Here is a 21,075-nt window from a genome sequence, read left to right on the forward strand (position 1 = left end):
AAATAATGTAATGCGGGAGATAAAGGTATGTGATGGGTACTTGGTATGTTGACTTTTGCGTAGACGCCCCGGCAACGGCGCCAGAAATGGCTCGTTGTCGGGAGTCAAATCTTGACTTGCGCGAACCTCCCCGACAACGGCGCCAGAAATGGCTTGTTGTCGGGAGTCAAATCTTGACTTGCGTGAACCTCCCCGGCAACGGCGCTAGAAATTCTTCTTGCTACCTCTTGAGCACTGTGTTGGATTTCCTTGAAGAGGAAAGGATGATGCAGCAAAGTAGCGTAAGTATTTCCCTCTGTTTTTGAGAACCAAGGTATCAATCCAGTAGGGGGTTACCTGCGAGTCCCTCGTACCTGCACAAAACAAATAGCTCCTCGCAACCAACGCGATAGGGGGTTGTCAATCCCTTCACGGTCACTTACGAGAGTGAGATCTAATAGATATGATAAGATAATATTTTTGGTATTTTTTGATAAAGATGCAAAGTAAAATAAAAGCAAAGTAAAAAGCAAAGGAAATAACTAAGTATTGGAAGATTAATATGATGAAGATAGACCCGGGGGCCATAGGTTTCACTAGTGGCTTCTCTCAAGAGCATAAGTATTTTACGGTGTGTGAACGAATTACTGTTAAGCAATTGACAGAATTGAGCATAGTTATGAGAATATCTAGGTATGATCATGTATATAGGCATCACGTCCGAGACAAGTAGACCGACTCCTGCTTGCATCTACTACTATTACTCCACTCATCGACCGCTATCCAGCATGCATCTAGAGTATTAAGTTCATGAAAACAGAGTAACGCCTTAAGCAAGATGACATGATGTAGAGGGATAAATTCATGCAATATGATAAAACCCCATCTTGTTATCCTTGATGGCAACAATACAATACGTGCCTTGCTGCCCCTACTCTCACTGGGAAAGGACACCGCAAGATTGAACCCAAAGCTAAGCACTTCTCCCATTGCAAGAAAGATCAATCTAGTAGGCCAAACCAAACTGATAATTCGAAGAGACTTGCAAAGATAACCAATCATACATAAAAGAATTCATAGAAGATTCAAATATTGTTCATAGATAATCTTGATCATAAACCCACAATTCATCGGTCTCAACAAACACACCGCAAAAAGAAGATTACATCGAATAGATCTCCACAAGAGAGGGGGAGAACATTGTATTGAGATCCAAAAAGAGAGAAGAAGCCATCTAGCTAATAACTATGGACCCGAAGGTCTGAGGTAAACTACTCACACTTCATTGGAGAGGCTATGGTGTTGATGTAGAAGCCCTCCGTGATGGATGCCCCCTCTGGCGGAGCTCCGGAACAGGCCCCAAGATGGGATCTCGTGGATACAGAAAGTTGCGGCGGTGGAATTAGGGTTTTGGCTCCGTATCTGATCGTTTGGGGGTACGTAGGTATGTATAGGAGGAAGGAGTACGTCGGTGGAGCAACATGGGGCCCACGAGGGTGGAGGGCGCGCCTAGGGGGGGTAGGCGCGCCCCCCTACCTCGTGGCCTCCTCCTTTATTTCTTGACGTAGGGTCCAAGTCTCCTGGATCATGTTCGGTGAGAAAATCACGTTCCCGAAGTTTTCATTCTGTTTGGACTCCGTTTGATATTCCTTTTCTTCGAAACCCTAAAATAGGCAAAAAAAACAGCAATTCTGGGCTGGGCCTCTGGTTAATAGGTTAGTCCCAAAAATAATATAAAAGTGGATAATAAAGCCCAATAATGTCCAAAAGAGTAGATAATATAGCATGGAGCAATCAAAAATTATAGATACGTTGGAGACGTATCATCACTCAAGAACACCAATAAGTGAGTCTATTCCGCACTCCGATTCTATAACTCTTAAGTAATTTTTCGTTGCTTATGAGTTTAATAATCCTTCAAGCCATCCCTAGCCTGATTGACTATATCATTATCCTACTAAATTTTAACTGTGCTACTGATCCTTCTTCCCGGAGCACAATTTTTGACGATGAGCTGAACTTACGTCGATCTTCCTCGTCATATCTTTTCGCCTTGAACATCAAGCTAGATTCCGAGTTTGTGTCGTATCCGTGGTTCCAGTTAACCCTTCGCTTCACCCTTGCTTCTGCTTGATGTCGTCGCTGATCGATTACATTTGCATGGAACCTCTTGACAAATGTATCGTGATCGTCATCAACATTTTGACTCCTTACAGGATATCAATCGAATTCGTGGTGATAAGTACCATCTTCATCCCTTGGTAAATTGAGTTACCATCAACATCATCCTTACCTTCCTTTCATCACAAACTTGTTCATGTCATGGATGCAACTTACTATCCAGCTTGTATTATGTTCTACCTTGAGGTATTACCATCCTTTACGTCAAGGATGTTGTGAGAATTGTTCCACCTCTTAAGAATTCTTGATGTGGTAATACTTCTCGCAATCTCCGTTCAATTTTTTTGCCCCCCTGTTGTTGCTAACGGGAATACCGGGAAATGAACTATGATGTGTGAATTCAAAACTTCTGGCAACCCTATTGTTTCGAAGTGAATGGCCGATAGTTTTGTTATCGAATCACCATTCTAACTTTGATCGTCCTACTTGGTCCATATTTCCAGGTGCATTTTCGTTCAATATTTAATTGAGGGTGTTCTCATCGAACATACCTCATTATAAACTTCGGTGTATCCAAGGCCATCACCTTGTTCAGTTAATTGTGGAAATCCATCTTTTGGAAACCCCGATGAATTGCCGCAGAGTCCATTAGCCACTTCCGCATCCTCTCCTTGGTTTAATGATGAAATCTTGTTTCGGAACCCGCTTCCATAGTTCAATTCCCAAGAATCTTACTATGTCATCTCATCAATTTGTGTTGCACCTTTTTTTCTCAGGCATCCTAAGTCTGAGGTATCCTGACACCAATCAGATCTGGATCTCGGTCAGATATGATGGTTGGAACATATTTCCAAGAGTTATAAGATTGGTCTTTATCTAACCCAATAAGGTGATGCATGCCTAGCACACCTGGCCGGAGGACCTATTGTTATAGTTTCCATTTTAGTAAGGTTATCCATTCTTGATGCGGAGCATCCCAAGGTCATCCCCATGGACCTACCATTGTCTCATAAAGTGCCTACCGGACCCATGACTCGATCACGTGCAAGAGCCCTTGAAACCGAGGTGACATCTCTCCTCTCACAATTCCACTTCGATGCACATGAAGCATGGATACTACCTCATATGGATACTTTGTGCATACTCATGTACAATGGAGAAGCTAAGGAGCAAGGACAAGAAGAAGAGGAAGATGGACGAGAAGACGGAGAAGAAGAAGGGCTGCCGGAAAAGTCCCAGCCACCGGACGACCGGCCGGGACCGGACGTCCGGCGCCTGAAGCATCAGCCGAGTCCCAGCCAGCGGACGTCCGGTCCAGACCGGACGACCGGTGCCCCAACACCCGAAGCAAACGAGTGGACGTCCGGTCCGGACCGGACGACCGGCGCACCTGCACCCGAACCAAAGTCAGCGGAAGACCGATGTTTCCGGACGTCCGGCACCCCCATCACAGAGCGGAACCAGCGGACGACCGGAGGACACCGGACGTCCGACAGCTCCTGAGACACTGGACGACCGGTCCCCAGCAGACGTCCGGTACCTGTCTACGCACAGTGTTCGGGCCCGAGGCCCATGTACCCCTTCACTTCGCCCCCATTTGCACTTAGACTATAAATAGACCCCCCATTCATCCTAGCTAGGGTTAGCATTGGTTTAGCTCATTTGAGAGATAGAGCATTGCTCATCCATATCGGATCTACTCCACGAGAGAGACCGCGGCCCCTCTTCGGAGAAGATCCACCTTGGATTCAAGACCCCTTTCTAAGGGAAGATCCCCTTGTGGATTCAAGACCTCCTCATGGAGAAGAACCGGTTATCGTGTATCGTCCCTAGTTGTCTGTGGATTCATGTATCGTTCTATGTACTCGAGGATCTAGCCCATGTGTGACTTATTCGTGTCGGTTTAGTGATTTCCTCTTGGGTTTTCCTTCCGTTCATCCTCGTGTTCTTCGTGTTTTTCCTGGGATCCGCTCCTTTCGTGAAAGATCGGGCGATTAGGGTCTCTAGCCTACATCATCTTGGTATCATGAGCAAGGTTGATCACGATTTCGGAGCCCCCCTCTTCGTTTTTCTAGCTTGATTTTGTTGTTTTTCGTCCTAATCCAAAAATCCCCACAAAAATAGCCCCAAAATTTTTCTTGTGTTTTGTGAGTTTTGATGATGTTTTGTTGGTTTTGATCCGTGAATTTGTTGTGTTGCAAGTGGATCTAGCCTTCCCCCACCATCTCCACCTCGAAATCCCTCCCAGAATCCCCAAAATCACCGCCCGGATCTGAAATTTCGCGTTGACCCCAACCACCGGACGACCGTCACTTCACCGGACGTCCGGCGACCCAGGAAGCACTGGACGTCCGACCTTACCGGACGACCGGCGACCGGACATCCGTCCACTTATGGAAGACCACTACTTCCACCACATCATCCGCTACACCACCTCCAACTTCCGCAAACCGTTCCAATATCCCAACCCACACCACCACTTAACCGCTACCTACTCCGACGATTTTGGTCGTCTTTGGTTTTGAGAATTTGAGTTGCGGTAACGTATCCTTTTGTGTTTCGGCTATCTAGGTACGGTTCGACATCGACATCACCGCCGCTCATCTTCGCCACGGACGCGTCATCAACAACGACCACCTCGACTTCGACTTGGTATTCGTGCCACCATTTTGACACCATACCGGAAGCAAGACCGGTAACTTCATCTTGATATTGGACATATCACTCTTGCCATTACATTGATAGCCATCATCGCCTTACTCCTTTGCGTTGCTTACCCATCGAGACTAGCCATTGAGTATTGCCGGCAACGAGACTTGTGCACTTTAGTGATCATACTTCCCATAGCATACATACATACATCATTGTTGCCTATATTGGTATCATCTCTTGTGTCACAAAGTTGTCATCGCATACTCACTTGCTATCTTGGTTCGTCAAGCATTGCATGAGAAAAGAGCTCAAACATCAAAGAGCCAACCAAGCTTTTAAGCAAAGAAGAAAGATAAGCAAAGAGATTTTAAGCAAGAACCATCGCATCATACAACATTAAGATTGTCATGCTCGATCATCTTGGATCATATCATAGCAACACCTTGCATAAAACATATTTGGGATAGAAGTCGTTGCATTTTTGCTAAGTAGGTTGTGCACAAGTTCTTGTATCCGCCTATCGTGCAATTGTGCTAGTGTCTCTCTAGTGTTGTGAAACAAGAGCATTTTTGTGGATACCACATTTTGGCTCATCCTTGGTTGCACAACCCCACTTATCTTTTTGCGCGTGTGTTTCCGTGTACCGTATATGTTTGGTCTACTTGTTACATTGCATCTTGCGAATCTTCTCCAACATTATTGAATCTTGCTTACATTCACATTAAAAATTGTGCCACCATCCTAACCAAGCTCCACCATAAGCTTTTACTTGTGTAGGTGTGAGAAACCGACGAGAATTCGTACCAATTGGGCTATTTCCTTGTCCTACATTGGAGTGATCATCGATTCACTTTCAACTTCGGTCAAGGTACATTTGGTATTCGTTCTTCTCTTTATACCACTCACACTTGTCTTGGAATGATGGATAGGCCAAGTACTTCTACCAACCCACTCTTCATGGATCAATACGACGACATGAACTCCTTCGTCACCAAGAGTCACCTCTTTGGTGCACAACGTGCTTTGCATCAAGAGCAACAAGCTATGAGTGAACGCATCAACAACCTTGCCGCCGACTTGCGACTTTCCGAGCAACGTACAAAGGACTACTTCGACCACAAGCTCGGCAATCACAAGCAAGAGAATGACGCAAGGATGGACGAGATTCGCACTTTGTTGCTCAACCGCTCTTCTTCCACTTCAAGAAGGAGCCGCTCAAGTCGCCATTCCGACTCAAGTACACCAACATTGAACACTCTTCGTCGAGCCATGCGCACCGACCATCAAGCAAACCTCAATCCGCTTCGGGACACCGACTCTCAAGAGCGCCAATGACGTCAAGCCGAAGAAGCCTTTGCGCTAGCTCGAGAATGGCAACAACAATGCCAACATGAAGAGGAAGAATGCGCGCGTCTGCACCAAAATGCACAAAATGTCGAGGCTCAACGTCAAGAAAAACAACTCCGTGACGCTCAAGCACTTGAGGTGCAACAAGCTCTACGTGATGCGAGTCGAGCCGTTGCCGGCCGAGGCCGACAAGCACGTGAACAAGAGGAAGCACTTCGCGAAGAACTTCATGAACGACGATTTCAAGCTCGCCTGCATCGTCTAGTTCCCTCTCGAGCTCGACGTGTTCCTCCACAAGCTCGCCAAGACCATCAAGTTCATCAAGAGCATGAAAACAATGGGAATCCTCCGCGACAAGAGCAACACAAGGTTGACAACCCGCCGCGTCAAGAGCACCACGAGTTGGACAATCATCTACAACATGGGCGTCATCATCCCCGACCCCAACACAATGAAGAGCAACGCTATGGCAAGCTCAAGTTCACCATGCCCAAGTTTAACGGAAGCAACGATCCCGAAGAATACCTTTCATGGGCATTGAAAGTTGACAAGATCTTCCGTTTGCACAATTATGAAGAAGAGACGAAGATAGCGATGGCATCCCTTGAGTTCCAAGACTATGTCCTCATTTGGTGGGAACAAGTCATTGAACGCCGCGAGGCAAGAGGTCATCAACCCATCACTACTTGGGCACAAATGAAGGATGTAATGAGAGCACACTTCGTACCTACCTACTACAACCGCGACCTCTTCAAGAAACTCCAACAACTCAAACAAGGAACCAAGAGCGTTGAAGAATACTACAAGGAGATGGAGATTGCAATGATAAGAGCCAGTGTGACGGAAGATGATGAGAAAACTATGGCACGTTTCTTGAATGGACTCAATCATCCTATCAAGAAGATCGCCGACTTCCAACCCTACTCAAATCTTATCGAGCTCGTGCACCAAGCTACCAAAGTGGAACGCCAAGTGAAAGATGATTTCAAGTATGCCAAGTTCTCATCCAAGTCCTACAGCTTCTCCAATAACCAAGCTTCAATGACTCCAACACCGACTACAAGACCGTCTACTTCCAACATCGACAAGTTGACTTCCAAGAAAGCTTCGCCTACTACAAGCAAATTCAAGCCGAGTGCTTCATCATCATCAACCCCTACCGATGAGACCGTCAAGACGAGTTCCCTCAAGTGTTTCACTTGCGGAGGCCGAGGCCACAAGTCCTATGAGTGCACCAACAAGCACACCATGATCTTCAACGATGATGGCACTTATGATTCCATGAGCGAAGGAGAAATGGAAGCCCTTGAGCAAGTCGTGATGCACCGCCAAGTGAACAATGAAGAAGAACAAGTCTTTTGTGATGAAGACTCAAGTCCCGCACTTGTTGTCTCCAAAGTCTTGACTCTCCAACATCACCAAGAAGAAGACCAAAGATGCACCATATTCCACACCAAGGCCGGCATCAATGGACGATCCGTCAAGGTCATCATCGATGGAGGGAGTTGTCACAATCTCACAAGTGAAGAACTTTGCTCCAAGCTCCAATTGCCCAAGACAAAGCATCCACATCCATACAAAGTGCAATGGCTTAGTGACTCCAACACTATCCAAGTCAAGCACCGAGTACAAGTCTCCTTCAAAATCGGCGCCTACGAAGACACCTTGGAGTGCGACGTCATCCCAATGACCGTTTGCCATCTTCTACTTGGACGGACATGGCAATTCGATAGAGGAGTCGTCCATAATGGGCGTACAAACCACTATAGCTTCAAGATGCAAGGAAAGGAGTTTGTGTTACGACCCATGTCTCCAAGCCAAGTGATCGCCGATAAGCAAGACACCCATCATGGAGAGAATGGTGAGAGAGTGAGCCACCAAAAAGACAGTGAGCGCCACAAGCCCAAATTGAGTGCCTCCACGATGAGCGAAAACAAGAATCTAGTTCTATTTGCCACCAAACGTGAGATGAGAGAAGTGTGTGAGAACCCATCTAGTGTCCTACACTACGTCCTCGTGTGCAAGGACAATACACCAAAAACTAACACTTCTCACACTCTTCCTCTAGTGTTGTCTTCTCTTTTGCAGGAATTTCAAGATGTTTTCCCCGATGATCTCCCTCCGGGACTACCTCCACTACGAGGCATTGAGCACTGCATCGACCTCATCCCCGAAGCACCGCTTTCGAACAAAGCTCCCTACCACGTCAACCCCGAAGAAACCAATGAAATTCAAAGGCAAGTAAATCATCTCATATACCATGGTCATGTGCGTGAAAGTTTGAGCCCTTGTGCCGTAGCGGTCATTCTTGTGCCAAAACGTGATGGTAGCTTTCGCACGTGCTCCGATTGTAGACCTATCAATGCTATCACCGTTCGTTATAGGTATCCCATTCCACGCCTAGATGATATGCTAGATGAGCTTAGTGGTGCCACTCTATTTTCCAAAATTGATCTTAAGAGTGGTTACTATCAAATCCGCATACAAGAGGGTGATGAATGGAAAACCACATTCAAAACCAAGTTTGGTTTGTATGAGTGGTTAGTCATGCCTATGGGTCTCTCGGAAGCACCGGGCACTTTTATGCGCCTTATGAATCATGTCTTTCACCCTTACATTGGTATATTTGTTGTGGTTTACTTCGATGACATTCTTATGTTTAGCAAATCTATCCAAGAGCATGTCACCCATGTCTGCACCGTTTTGCAAACTCTTAGGAAAGAGCATCTCTATGCTAATATGGAGAAATGCCTTTTTGGTGTTGATAAGCTCGTTTTCTTGGGTTTTGTGGTCTCTTCTAAGGGTGTTCATGTAGATGAGTCCAAGATCAATGCTATTAAGACTTGGACGAAACCAACCAACTTGCATCAAGTGCGTAGTTTTCTTGGTCTTGCGGGTTTCTATCGTCGCTTTGTGAAGGATTTTAGCACCATTGCTTCGCCTTTGCATGCTTTGAGCAAGAAGAATGCGCCATTTATTTGGGGACCATCCCAAGATACCGCATTCAATGAGCTTAAGAATTTGCTTACTCATGCTCCCGTGCTTGCTTTACCCAACTTCGACAAGCCTTTTGAGATTCATTGCAATGCTAGCGGTAATGGCATATGAGGTGTGTTAACGCAAGAGAAGCGCCCCACAGCTTACTTTAGTGAGAAACTTTCCGGAGCGCCACTCAACTATCCCATCTATGACAAAGAGCTATATGCTTTAGTCTGCGTTTTACATGAATGGGAACATTACCTTCGTCCCCATGAGTTTATCATTCATACCGATCATCAGACCCTCAAGTATCTCAAGGGTCAAACTAAGTTGAACAAGCGTCATGCTAAATGGAGTGAATTCATTGAGTATTTTCCCTATGTCATCAAGTACATCAAGGGTAAAGAAAACATCGTCGCAGATGCTCTTTCCCGCATATGCATGCTAGTCACGCAACTTGAGTTAGATGTCATTGGCTTCGAGCATATCAAAGAATTGTATGCGCATGACGAAACTTTTGCCACTCCTTATGCCAAGTGTTTGTCGCATACATCGTGGGAACGCTATTACATCAAACATGACTATCTTATGAGAGCTAACAAACTTTGCATCCCCAAGCCGTCCCTTCGTTTGTTGCTTTTGCAGGAATCACATGGAGGAGGCTTAATGGGACATTTCGGACGCGACAAGACGTTCGCCACGCTCTCGAAGAGCTACTTTTGGCCAAAGATGTTTCGGGACGTCAATCGCTTCACCAACCGATGTTCGACATGCCGCAAAGCTAAGTCCAAAGCTCAATCTCATGGTCTCTATATGCTTCTACCGATTCCATACCAACCATGGGAAGACATTAGCATGGACTCCGTACTTGGTTTGCCTAGGACTCGCAATTGGAAAGATTCTATATTTGTCGTTGGGGACCGTTTCTCAAAAATGGCACATTTTATTCCTTGTAACAAGATAGACGATGCTTCACATGTTGCTAATCTCTTTTGTAGGGAAATATTGCGTCTACATGGTGTGCCAAAGACTATCGTCTCGGACCGCAACGTCAAGTTCTTGAGTTACTTTTGGAAGACCTTATGCGCCAAGCTCGAAATCAAGCTACTCTTCTCCACGGCGTACCATCCTCAAACCGACGGCCAAACGGAGGTGACAAACCGCACACTCTCCGCTCTACTTCGAGTACTCATCAAGAAGAACATCAAGGAGTGGGAGGAGTGCCTACCTATCGCCGAGTTCGCCTACAACCGAGCAAGACACTCAACAACCGGCAAGTCGCCTTTCGAGGTCGTTTACGGATTCAACCCATTGTCACCATTGGACATTCTTCCTCTACCACTCCAAGAGCGCATCAATTTGGACGCAAGTGCGCGTGTGACACATCTCAAGAAGATGCATGAAGATACAAGAAACACCATCGAGCGCCAAGTTCAACGCCTTGCGACCAAGCTCAACTTCAACAAGCGACCTATGGTCTTCAACATTGGTGACCGAGTGTGGCTACACCTTCGCAAGGACCGCTTCCCACAAGAACGCAAATCCAAGCTTCGACCACGAGCGGATGGACCCTTTAAGGTGCTTGCACGCTACAACGACAATGCTTACAAGATCGACCTCCCGCGCGACAAGTACAACGTGAGCGACATCTTCAACGTCAAAGATCTCTCTCCCTTCCATGGTGATGAAGATTTTGATCCGAGGATGGATCTTCCCCAAGGGAGGGGAGATGATGCGGAGCATCCCAAGGTCATCCCCATGGACCTACCATTGTCTCATCAAGTGCCTACTGGACCCATGACTCGATCACGTGCAAGAGCCCTTGAAACCGAGGTGACATCTCTCCTCTCACAATTCCACTTTGATGCACATGAAGCATGGCTACTACCTCATATGGATACTTTGTGCATACTCAGGTACAATGGAGAAGCTAAGGAGCACGGACAAGAAGAAGAGGAAGATGGACGAGAAGACAGAGAAGAAGAAGGGCTGCCGGAAAAGTCCCAGCCACCGGACGACCGGCCGGGACCGGACGTCCAGCGCCTGAAGCATCAGCCGAGTCCCAGCCAGCGGATGTCCGGTCCAGACCGGACGACCGGTGCCCCGACACCCAAAGCAAACGAGCGGACATCCGGTCCGGACCGGACGACCGACGCACCTGCACCCGAACCAAAGTCAGCGGAAGACCGACGTTTCCGGACGTCCGGCACCCCCATCACAGAGCGGAACCAGCGGACGACTGGAGGACACCGGACGTCCGGCAGCTCCTGAGACACCGGACGACCGGTCCCCAGCGGACGTCCGGTACCTGTCTGCGCACAGTGTTCGGGCCCGAGGCCCATGTACCCCTTCACTTCGCCCCCATTTGCACTTAGACTATAAATAGACCCCCCATTCATCGTAGCTAGGGTTAGCATTGGTTTAGCTCATTTGAGAGATAGAGCATTACTCATCCTGAAAGCACAAGTGCTCCCTGGGTGGTTTTGGTAATTAATGTCAACATATCTCTTGTTGGACTATCACTTTTACCTAGTATGTTTCAGATAAGTTCAACAATGGAGTGACATGGACTAGAGGATGTGGAACCCCTTCAAGATGCTAAGGACAAAGGATTGGCTCAAGCTTCAAGATCAAGACTCTAGATTTTCTATTTTAGTGATCCAAGATCACATTGAGTCTATAGGAAAAGCCAATACTATCAAGAGGGGATGAGGTGTTGCTTAATGGCTTGCTTGCTCAAAGTGCTTAGTGATATGCTCCAAAACCCTCAACTACCTTCCCACATCCACATATGACCTAAACCAAAAGTCAAACTCGGCCCCACTGATTCTATCTATCTGGCGCCACCGAGTTTCAGATGTCATAGCCACTGCCACAAACCCTAGCAAACCGGTTTCACCGATAGGGATCTTGGTCTCACCGAGATGGGATTGTAATCTCTCTGTGTATGTCCATTACCAAAATCGGTCTCACCGAGTTTGGGCAATCGGTACTACCAAGATTACAATGCAAACCCTCTGGTTAGCTTATTACCAAAATTGGTCCCACCGAGTTTGTGTAATCGGTCTCACCGAGTTTGCCTGACCAACTCTCTAGTTAGCTTATTACCAAAATCGGTCCCACCGAGTTTGTGTAATCGGTCACACCGATATTACGTTATGCCCTAACCCTAACCATATCGGTCCTACCGAGTTGCATCTCAGTCCCACTGAAAATCCTAACGGTCACTAGGTTTGCTGAATCGGTCCGACCGAGTTTAACCATTCGGTCCCACCGAGTTTGGCAAATTGTGTGTAACGGTTAGATTTTGTGTGAAGGCTATATATACCCCTCCACCCACTCTTCATTCGTGGAGAGAGCCATCAGAACATACCTACACTTCCAATACACATTTTCTGAGAGAGAGAACCACCTACACTTGTGTTAAGGTCAAGATATTCCATTCCAACCATATGAATCTTGATCTCTAGCCTTTCCCAAGTTGCTTTCCACTCAAATCTTCTTTCCACCAAATCCAAATCCTGTGACAGAGAGTTGAGTGTTGGGGAGACTATCATTTGAAGCACAAGAGCAAGGAGTTCATCATCAACACACCATTTGTTACTTCTTGGAGAGTGGTGTCTCCTAGATTGGCTAGGTGTCACTTGGGAGCCTCCGACAAGAATGTGGAGTTGAACCAAGGAGTTTGTAAGGGCAAGGAGATCGCCTACTTCGTGAAGATCTACCGCTAGTGAGGCAAGTCCTTCGTGGGCGACGGTCGTGATGGAATAGACAAGGTTGCTTCTTTGTGGACCCTTCGTGGGTGGAGCCCTCCGTGGACTCGCGCAATCGTTACCCTCCGTGGGTTGAAGTCTCCATCAACGTGGATGTACGATAGCACCACCTATCGGAACCACGACAAAAACATCTGTGTCTCCAATTGAGTTTGAATACTCCAAACCCTTCCCTTTACATTCTTGCAAGTTGCATGCTTTACTTTCCGCTGCTCATATACTCATTGCATGCTTGCTTGATATGTATTGTGTTTGTTAAACTTGTGCTTAAACTCCACTTAAACTTAAGAATATTAAAAACTGCAATTTTTGCCACTTAGTGTCTAATCACCCCCCTCTAGACACCTCTTCTCGATCCTTTCAATTGGTATCAGAGCTTTGGTCTCCATTGTCTTGGTTTAAACACCATTGGAGGAAGATGGATGTGTCTACTTTGGGGAGTCTTAGACACAGAGTGCCTATTCTTGATGGAGAGTATTTTCATGAGTGGAAAAATGAAATGCTTGAGATTTTCAATGAATATCATTTGAACAAGTACATTACTAGCCCTTGTGCACCTCATGTTGATCCTTTGCACCCTACCCTAGATGAAGATATTGACATGATTCGCAATCTTAGAACTGTTGAGCTCATCATTAGAGGCTTGCCTAGAAACTTGATTAGATGTTTGCCTACTCTCAAGTGTGCCTACACCATATGGAGATTTCTTGAGGAACGATTTCCAGATTATTCCTTGAAAAACTTAGACGAAATTCTCCATAAGTCTATTGCCTTGAGTAAGATGAACTCTAGTGATCCTAGCTTTGGTGACTGTCTATTTGAGCTTACCAATCTCATGCGTGCTAAAGGAAATGTTGGAATCATTAGTGATGTCATATCCGAAGCTATTAGAATTCATAAAGGTAACCATTGTGATGATCATTTATCTAATGAATTACCCTCTCTAGGAATTGATCAATCACAAGATGATGTTGAACATGGATACTATGATGAAGATGATGATAGTGACTATGATCTTGATGATGCAATGAGGCATTTTGGTCTTATGGCAAATCTTCGCGGCTACATGGCTGGAGGAAAGGAATGGGTCCTTCATAGTGGATGTACTGATCATATGACCGGAGATAAAGATATGTTTCGTGAGCTTGCTGAGAACGACGACCCTCGAAAATATGTCACTTTTGGTGATAATTCAAAGGGTAAGGTGGTTGGCCTTGGTAAGGTGGCCATCTCACATGATAGCTCCATACAAAATGTCATGCTCATTGAATCCCTTGTATACAATTTACTTTCAGTTTCTAGACTTGCGGATTTCGGTTTCAATGTCTTATTCACTGAAGTAGATTGCCAAGTGTTTCGTAGAGACAATCATAAAATGGTCTTTACTGGTATACGTAGAGGAGATCTTTACATTGTTGATTTCACTAAAAAGGCTCAACCTAGAACTTGCTTAATTACCAAATCTTCTAAAGGCTGGTTGTGGCATAGAAGACTAGGTCATGTTGGTATGCGAAATCTTGATAAGCTTATTAAAGGTGATCATATCCTTGGAATAAAAGATGTCATATTTGACAAGGATAGACTTTGTAGTGCTTGTCAAGCAGGGAAACAAGTTGGAGGAAGTCACCACGCGAAGAACATCATGACCACAAGAAGACCACTCGAGCTACTTCACATGGATCTCTTTGGTCCAAATGCCTACAAGAGTCTCGGTGGTAACTCATTTGGTCTAGTCATAGTTGATGATTTTTCAAGATTTACGTGGGTGTTCTTTCTTGATGACAAATCGCAGGTCCAAAAGATCTTCAAAAACTTCGCTAGGAAGGCCCAAAATCAGTTTGACGTGAAGATCAAGAAGGTTCGGAGCGACAACGGAACGGAGTTCAAGAACGCAAATGTGGACACCTTTCTTGACGAAGAAGGGATTTCACACGAGTTCTCGGCTACATACACACCTCAACAAAATGGAGTTGTTGAAAGGAAGAACCGGACTCTTATCAAGATGGCAAGAACGATGCTTGATGAGTACAAAACGCCAAAGCACTTTTGGGCGGAAGAGGTTGAGACAGCTTGTCATGCAACAAATCGCTTGTATCTTCACAAGCTACTCGGCAAGAAGGCATACGAGCTCCTCACCGGTAACAAACCCCAAGTTGGATACTTTCGAGTATTCGGCTCAAAGTGCTGCATTCTTGATAAGCATCGTCGTTCTAAATTTGCTCCTAAATCTCATGAAGGTTTCCTACTTGGTTATGGCTCAAACTCTCACACTTACCGTGTCTACAACAATTTCACCCGAAAAGGTTGAAGAGACGGTAGATGTGAAGTTTGATGAATCTAACGGCTCGCAAGTAGAGCAATTGCCAATTGATGTAGGAGACAAAGACCCTTCAGAAGCAATTCAAGACTTGTCCATTGTCAAGATTCGTCCAACGGAAGTGAAGGAGAGTACCTCGTCCGTCCAAGTGGAAGCTTCTACCTCACGACAAGGTGAACCAAGATTTGATACGAAAGCATCCACAAGTGGGACACGCCAAGATGAAGAAAACGAGGAAGTGCACCAAGATGAACATCAACAACCTCCTTCTCCACCACGACAAGAGAACGCCAACGTCAACAATGAAGAAGGCCAAGAAGAAGCACAAGATGAAGAGGATGTTCCACCCCGACCCAAGAAAAAGCTTTCACGAGTTCGAGCAAGAATTGCTAAGGATCATCCCGTCGAGCAAATCTACAATGATATCCAAACCGGGAGAATCACTCGCTCTAAAACTCGTTTAGCTAACTTTTGTGAACATTACTCATTCATCTCTAGCATTGAACCTATGAATGTTGAAGAAGCATTGGAGGATCCGGACTGGATAAACGCTATGCATGAAGAGCTACACAACTTTGAGAGAAATCAAGTGTGGACATTGGTCGAGAAGCCCGACAACAACCACAACATCATTGGTACCAAATGGGTGTTTCACAACAAGCAAGATGAAGATGGACAAGTGGTTCGCAACAAAGCACGTCTCGTCGCCCAAGGCTACACACAAGTTGAAGGTATGGACTATGGTGAGACATATGCTCCCGTTGCTAGACTTGAGTCCATTCGCATCTTATTTGCTTATGTTAATCACCATGACATCACCTTGTACCAAATGGACATTAAAAGTGCTTTTCTAAATGGCAAAATTGAGGAAGAAGTTTATGTTAAGCAACCTCCCGGCTTCGTCAATCCTAAGAAACCTAATCATGTTTACAAACTTCACAAAGCCCTTTATGGTCTTAAACAAGCTCCTAGAGCATGGTATAAATGCTTGACCAAGTTCCTTATTGAAAAAGGCTTTGAAATTGGTAAAATTGATTCTACTCTTTTTACTAAAAGGGTTAATGGAGAACTATTTGTGTGCCAAATTTATGTTGATGATATCATATTTGGTTCAACTAACCCTCATTTTAGTGAGAAGTTTGGAAAGCTAATGTCGGAGAAGTTTGAGATGTCTATGATGAGTGAACTCAAATTCTTTCTCGGTTTGCAAATCAAGCAAACTAAGGAAGGTACCTTTGTCTCTCAAACGAAGTACACCAAGGACTTATTCAAGAAGTTCAATATGCAAGAATGCAAAGGTATGACTACACCCATGCCTACTAGTGGACATCTTGATTTGACCAAAGATGGTGAAGCGGTTGATCAAAAGGTTTATTGCTCTATGATTGGTTCATTGTTATATCTATGTGCCTCTCGTCCCGATATTATGCTAAGTGTGTGCATGTGTGCACGATATCAAGCTGCTCCTAAAGAGTGTCATCTTAAGGCTGTGAAAAGGATAGTGAGATACCTAATCCATACACCAAATTTTGGTATTTGGTATCCCAAGAGGTCCTCTTTTGATCTTGTTGGCTACTCCGATTCAGACTATGCCGGAGACAAGGTTGATAGAAAATCCACTTCGGGTACTTGTCAATTCCTTGGTAGATCTCTTGTGTCTTGGTCTTTCAAGAAACAAAACTCGGTATCCTTATCCACCGCCGAAGCGGAATACATTGCCGCTGGTTCATGTTGTGCTCAATTACTTTGGATGACCCAAACTCTTAAAGATTATGGGATATATGTGAAACATGTTTCATTGCTATGTGACAATTAAAGTGCTATTAAGATTGCTCACAATCCCGTGCAACATTCTCGAACTAAGCATATTGAAGTTCGTCATCATTTCATTCGAGATCATGTTGCAAAAGGGGACATTAACCTTAAGCATGTTCGCACCAATAAGCAATTGGCGGATATATTCACTAAACCACTTGATGAGAAAGTGTTTTGCAGGTTGAGAGGTGAATTGAACATCATTGATGCTTCAAACTTGGAGTAGGAACTCCATTTGATACATGCGGGGCATGAGCCTATGACTAATCCTCGATATTTCTCTTATGATGCTATTCATATGTCTTGGATATATTTGTACCTTGCATGTTATCTAACCCGTGTAGGTACTTGGTTGAATCTAAATCTATGAGATTGCAACTCACTCACATCTTGAGCAATCTCTACATCACCAAGTCTCTACATAATGGTGGTTGAAGACAAGGAAGCACGAAACCATTCAAACATATCCTATGGAAAATTCTATGTTGAGTCTCATGATTCTCATTTTGGATACACAAGTGCTCTTCCTTGCAAAGCTAACCCATGTAGGTATATGAACTCAAACTCCAAGTGGTGCTCCCAACTCTTGATGAACTACATCAACCTTGAGCAACCCACACAAGTTCAACTACATGATCAAGATCAACACCACCACCCAAGGTATGTTATTCCATCTTAGAGAAGCTTTACTCCAAGTCATGAGCCAAAGCAACTCGACAAGATGTGAATACATCAAGATGCTTAAATGAAAAATGGTAACCCCATTTTGAGCTTAAACGATGAGTATGACCTATGATCAAGTGCTCTCACTTGACTCCTAAGTCAATATACTCTAACATAGGTGACTTTGTCACCGGCCATTTCTAGATGAAGTTCTCTAGTGTTTCTCCGTGCTTTTGCATTTGCATATTTGTTTCCCCTTTCAAAAAAAACAAAAAAAAACTTCATCTAGAACTTTTAGTTTCTTTTCTTTCCTTTTTGTCTTGCATTTTCTGCATCCAATTCATTGCAAATCTTTCAGTAAATTCCTTGCATATCCTTGTGAGATCTTACTTGTCTAGTGAGCTGAGGTGACAAGTGGTTTCACTCTGATGAACTCGGTCACACCGGTTTGTTCTCTTCGGCCCAACCAAAATCTTTCGGTGAAACCGAAGCACACAACTCAGAGTCACCGATTCCATCACAGGAAAACCAACTTGCCACTTATTCCTGATTTCTGTTTGCTCCAGCTCCACTCAATGATTCTTGTCCTCTACCAGCATCATATTAGACATGCTGCTTCGCTCTGTGACTCAAGGACCAACCCATTTGTATCACATGTCCAGAAGAGCCCTTCTTGGAAATTGATGTCAAAGGGGGAGAGAGAGATCACATCAAAGCTTAATCCTTCCTATAGGGGGAGAAAGAGAGAATACTCAGGGGGAGAGAGTTTCTCAACTAGGAGAAAGTAAAATCATCAAAGACCCCAGATGCTTGGTGTTCAAGAGGAGAGATGTCACATGTCTTTAAGAGGGGAAAGACATGTTTGGTTGCTTGCTTTAGCTCAAGCTCTGTTGTTTCCTTTTTGTTGCTCTGATTTTCTGTTCCCTATCTTCTCCCAATATCCCATGAAGATTCAGGGGGAGCAAGACATCTAAGGGAAGGAAATCTTTGATTTTATTGCATATCTTTACCTTTGGGGACATGTCTATATCCAATGTGGTACTTAGTACTCACTCTACATGTCATCCCAGTCTTGGTTCTCTTGTGGTTTCTCTTGCTTGCTCTGGTCAGTAGGTGTATCTGTGTTATTTAACCTTGTTTGCGCAGGTTCATCCCATCCTAAGCCAACTCAAGACCACAAGGTAAGTATATGCATCACAGTCATGTGAATGAGAAGTTCTTGCTGATGTACATACTGTTTGCAAGAAGGACTCGTGAGCATGAAGGTACATTTCTCACATTCACATCATTTGCTCTGATGCATATAGCCAAGATACATGTAACACATTGCTTACTCTGTCATGTTTACGCATTCACATGCTCCTATATTCAATATTCACATGATTGCATACATGTAGGGGGAGCCTATGCATGTTACATGTCTTTCCAAAGCTTTACTTGTTGTTCTCTATATCTTTATCTAAAGCTTTGATGTATGTTGTCATCAATTACCAAAAAGGGGGAGATTGAAAGCACAAGTGCTCCCTGGGTGGTTTTGGTAATTAATGTCAACATATCTCTTGTTGGACTAACACTTTTACCTAGTATGTTTTAGATAAGTTCAACAATGGAGTGACATGGACTAGAGGATGTGGAACCCCTTCAAGATGCTAAGGACAAAGGATTGGCTCAAGCTTCAAGATCAAGACTCTACATTTTCTATTTTAGTGATCCAAAATCACATTGAGTCTATAGGAAAAGCCAATACTATCAAGAGGGGATGAGGTGTTGCTTAATGGCTTGCTTGCTCAAAGTGCTTAGTGATATGCTCCAAAACCCTCAAGTACCTTCCCACATCCACATATGACCTAAACCAAAAGTCAAACTCGGCCCCACCGATTCTATCTATTCGGCGCCACCGAGTTTCAGATGTCATAGCCACTGCCACAAACCCTAGCAAATCGGTTTCACCGATAGGGATCTCAGTCTCACTGAGATGGGATTGTAATCTCTCTATGTATGTCCATTACCAAAATCGGTATCACCGAGTTTGAGCAATCGGTACTACCGAGATTACAATGCAAACCCTCTAGTTAGCTTATTACCAAAATCGGTCCCACCGAGTTTGTGTAATCGGTCTCATCGAGTTTGCTTGACCAACTCTCTGGTTAGCTTATTACCAAAATCGGTCCCACCGAGTTTGTGTAATCGGTCACACCGAGATTACGTTATGCCCTAACCCTAACCATATTGGTCCTACCGAGTTGCATCTCAGTCCCACCAAAAATCCTAACGGTCACTAGGTTTGTTGAATCGGTCCGACCGAGTTTAACCATTTGGTCTCACCGAGTTTGGCAAATTGTGTGTAACGGTTAGATTTTGTGTGAAGGCTATATATACCCCTCCACCCACTCTTCATTCGTGGAGAGAGCCATCAGAACATACCTACACTTCCAATACACATTTTCTGAGAGAGAACCACCTACACTTGTGTTAAGGTCAAGATATTCCATTCCAACCATATGAATCTTGATCTCTAGCCTTTCCCAAGTTGCTTTCCACTCAAATCTTCTTTCCACCAAATCCAAATCCTGTGTGAGAGAGAGTTGAGTGTTGGGGAGACTATCATTTGAAGCACAAGAGCAAGGAGTTCATCATCAACACACCATTTGTTACTTCTTGGAGAGTGGTGTCTCCTAGATTGGCTAGGTGTCACTTGGGAGCCTCCGACAAGAATGTGGAGTTGAACCAAGGAGTTTGTAAGGGCAAGGAGATTGCCTACTTTGTGAAGATCTACCACTAGTGAGGCAAGTCCTTCGTGGGCGATGGCCGTGATGGAATAGACAAGGTTGCTTCTTCATGGACCCTTCGTGGGTGGAGCCCTCCGTGGACTCGCGCAACCGTTACCCTCCGTGGGTTGAAGTCTCCATCAACGTGGATGTACGATAGCACCACCTATCGGAACCACGACAAAAACATCCGTGTCTCCAATTGCGTTTGAATACTCCAAACCCTTCCCTTTACATTCTTGCAAGTTGCATGCTTTACTTTCCGCTGCTCATATACTCATTGCATGCTTGCTTGATATGTATTGTGTTTGTTAAACTTGTGCTTAAACTCCACTTAAACTTAAGAATATTAAAAACTGCAACTTTTGGCACTTAGTGTCTAATCACCCCCTCTAGACACCTCTTCTCGATCCTTTCAATTGGTATCAGAGATTTGGTCTCCATTGCCTTGGTTTAAACACCATTGGAGGAAGATGGATGTGTCTACTTTGGGGAGTCTTAGACATAGAGTGCCTATTCTTGATGGAGAGTATTTTCATGAGTGGAAAAATGAAATGCTTGAGATTTTCAATGAATATCATTTGAACAAGTACATTAATAGCCCTTGTGCACCTCATGTTGATCCTTTGCACCCTACCCTAGATGAAGATATTGACATGAT

Source organism: Triticum urartu, chromosome 4, assembly GCF_003073215.2.
Source record: "Triticum urartu cultivar G1812 chromosome 4, Tu2.1, whole genome shotgun sequence".
Classification (NCBI taxonomy): Eukaryota; Viridiplantae; Streptophyta; class Magnoliopsida; order Poales; family Poaceae; genus Triticum; species Triticum urartu.